Here is a 3,728-nt window from a genome sequence, read left to right as displayed (position 1 = left end):
TCCTGCTCCCCAGGGGCCAGTCCGTCCCTCCAGGAACCTTCCCGGGGGGACGGGCAGGCACAGCGGGAATGGGGCTCACCCACCAATGCGCTCCTGTGCTCACTCGCCCGCCCTCCAGCCCAGGGGCAACACCCACGACTGTCCACTACCAACCAGCAGCTTAAGGGTCCCCTGGTGAACACTCCACGCTTTCCAGAACAGACGGGACAGTGGGGCACTTCCCATCATGGGTATAGCCCTTGAACCGCCTGGGGGACCCTCCTTGTCTGGCCAGCAGCCTCCTCACTCTTCCTTGCTGAGAAGACAAGACATCAATCACTCCCCAGAGTCTCCCTCGGAAAATGAGTGAAGGACGCTGGGCTGGGCTGAGTGACAGAGGACGGCGCGGTGCTGACATGTGACAAAGTCTCGCCGGCACCGTGATGGCAGGTCCGTGCAGCCAGCAAACTGCCGGCAAGGGCAGACTGTCTCGGCAGGATTAATCACCCCCTGGAAAACAATTTCACACTAGAATAAACAGCAGAGTGAAGTAATAAATGTGTTGCATTGTCCAGTTCTTAACCTGGGCCTTGATATAGATTAAAAACAAGTCAATTATTCTCAGCAATGACAGAAGCTCACCGTGTTTAGCAAAATAAGATGAAGAGGTCCGGGGTGGAGAGCGGCCATTCTGGATGACCCCTGTCTCCCGGGGGAGGCCCCAGTTCATCAGCCCGAGAGTGGAGGAAGCAGAGGGGCACATGTCAGCTGCGAGAGCCTCGTTGTAACATACAGACGCAAAGCACTAAGAATGCAGTTACCTTTCAGTAAGCACCCCACCTCCCCAGGGATTCAGTTCCTGCCCTGCATCCCGAGACGGCGTTTGGCCCAGCGAGGGGCAAACTGCAGACGGAAGACGCACCTGCCCCCAGGTTGGGGCCAGGCTGCAGTCTGTGTCTGCAGGACGTGAAACCGCCTGAGAGGGGTTGGGAAGACGTCGCCTGAATCCTTGACTAGATGAGTTTTGTGCCTGTCGACCCGTGATGCAGATGGAATCACTTCACCTCTGCGTGTGGGGCCGACGCACTCCGGGTCTCTGCATCCCTCAGGGCCGGGAGGTTTCGTGACAAAGCGAAGTGCTTTGCTCAGACAAGGCCGTGGTTGTCGCGGAGGGGAATGGCGACTTTGACGATGGCTGAACGCCCCGCGCCGCAGGCCATGGTGGCCCGTGCCCAGTGTCCACGGCCCTAGCGGGCTGCTCCCCCTGCCCACCTGTGTGATGCTGGGGGGAGCATGACTGCCCTCGCTAGCCACTGCTCTGCGTCCAGAGACACCCCAGCCCCGCGAGTGCCAGGCCCTGCCCCTGCAGACGGCTGGCCACCCCTTGCCTGTCAGGTGCCCACTGGTCCCTTTAGAGGGTCCTCATGTTCAGGCCTCGGGCCTCTCATTCGTGGCCCTCTATGATGGAGGACCAGGAGATAAGCTCCGGCTGGTCCTGGAGGGTCCCGGGCACAGCCCCCCCGGCCCATCAGGGTTTGGGGAAGCGGCCCTCCCCCTCCCTGTCTGCTGGCACCCTGACCACCTGTCTGTCTGTGGGCACTCTTGGAGCCCCCCCTGTCCCCCACGAGCGGCCTCTCACCTGCAGCCTGCACAGACGGGGAGCCCCATCCCCTGGGCACAACCCCTGCCCGAGCCCTCCCCACAGGGCTGGTGGTCCTGCTGCCTGGCCAGGCTGGCTCTCTGAGGCTGCCACAGGGTCAGCCACGGCCCTGTGGTCCCAGGGCCCAGGGCCTCAGCCATGGCCTCTGGTTTTGGGGCACAGCTGGAGTGGCGCAGGGTGGGGACTCTGCTGGGGCTGCTGCGGCCCCATTGCTCCGCAGTGGTCAGTCGGGGATGCTGCCCGTATGTCCACGAGGTCATCGGGTGCTGTCAGGGGCGCCTCTTCTGGGGATGAACGAGGCCATGGGCACCCACCAGACTGCACTCCGAAGGCCTGACCCTCCTGTCCCAGACGGACCGTCCCCCACCTGGGCCTGGCTGCTCCCGCACGGCCTGGCCCGGTCGCTCCCAGGCAAGCGGCTGCCAGCTGGCACACCCCTCCTGCAGGGCCGGGGGCGGCGGAGGCCCCGACATCTTCGGCTGCCATCACCCCGCGATCTCCACTACGACAAGGGACCCCTATTCTTCAAAGCTACAGACATTTTTTTTTGTAGTTGTTATTCTTCTTTTCTCCATTTTGGGAGCCAGGCATCTAAAGATTAGAACATTGAAAAATTAACTCCAGATAAGGAAGAATTTAGAAACTCACCACAAGGAGACGCTCAGGCTCAGGAAAGACCTGAGGGGACCTCGCACTTTCAGTTCTGGATGATCCTGGGTGAAGACGCAGCCTCCAACCTTCAAAGAAGGAAAGGAAGAAAGACCAAGCGGGGAAAGCTGACCTGCAGATTGACCACAGTGTAAGAGTCAAGCGTCCACTTTTCAACAACAACAACAGCAGATCATCAGGGAAGCAAAGAAACACGAAGGTCAGTCCCATTCAAGGGAACAGAATAAACAGACAGAAACCACCCCCAAGAGAACCCAGATATGGGCACAACTAGGAAATGCCTCAAAGCATGTTTATAGTTTGTTTTTTAACTTGAGGCATATTGACTTATGGGCTTCCCAGTGGCACTAGTGCTGAAGATTGGATCCCTGGGTCGGGAAGATCCCCTGGAGGAGGAAATGGCAACCCACTCCAGTGTTCTTGCCTGGAGAATCCCGTGGACAGAGGAGCCTGGTGGGCTACAGTCCATATAGTTGCAAAGAGTCAGACACGACTGAAACGACTTAGCACGCAGGCACATCGACTTCTTGCATTCAGATGTAGATGATTAGATACTTGCATATATTGTGGACTGATCACAATAAGCCAAGTTAACATCTGTCCCCACACATAGTTACAAACATTTTTCCTCGTGATGAAGACTATTAAGATTTACTCTCTTAGCAACTTTCAAATAAGCAACACAGTGTATTAGCTGTGGTCACCATGCCGTACCATTACACCTCCAGGACTGGCAGCTCAGACACTCTGGCCCCCTTCACCCGTTGCCCACACCCACCCCTCACCGCTGGGAACCGCCTGGCTGTTCTCTGTGTCCATGAGCCGGTTACAGCACTGTCGTCTTTCAGTTCTAAGTGCAAGCGAGTTGAGATGGTACTTACCTTTCTCTGTCTGACCTACTTCACTTATCCCTCAACTTATCCACATTGTCACAAATGGTCAGATCACATTCATTTTTTATAACTGAATAATATTCTGTTGTATGTGTATTTACCACACTTCTGAGTCCATTCAACCATTGATGGAAACTTAGATTATTTCCATAACATGATTATTGTAAATAATGCTTCAGTGAACATGAAAGTGCATGTCTTTTCAAACTACTGTTTTTGTTTTCTTCAGATATACATACCCAGTAGTGGAATAGCTAGATCACACGGTAGTTCTACTTTTAATCTTTAAAGGAACCTCCATCCTGTTTTCCATAGTGACTGTACCAAGTTACATTTCCATCAATAGCATCCGAGGGTTCCCTTTTCTCCAAGTCCTGCCCAACTTTGATTGCTTATATTCTTTTGGGTGGCAGCTACTCTAACAGGTATGGGGTGACCTCTCATTGTGGTTTTGATGTGCATTTCCCTGGTTATTAGTGATGCTGATCATCTTTTCATGTGCCTGTTGGCTATCTATAAGTTTTCTT

This window comes from Giraffa tippelskirchi, chromosome 11 (genome assembly GCF_054371585.1).
Source record: "Giraffa tippelskirchi isolate mGirTip1 chromosome 11, T2T-mGirTip1v1.2.pri, whole genome shotgun sequence".
Taxonomy (NCBI): Eukaryota; Metazoa; Chordata; class Mammalia; order Artiodactyla; family Giraffidae; genus Giraffa; species Giraffa tippelskirchi.
The sequence above is the reverse complement of the archived record's forward strand: the minus strand, read 5'-3'. Positions refer to the sequence as shown.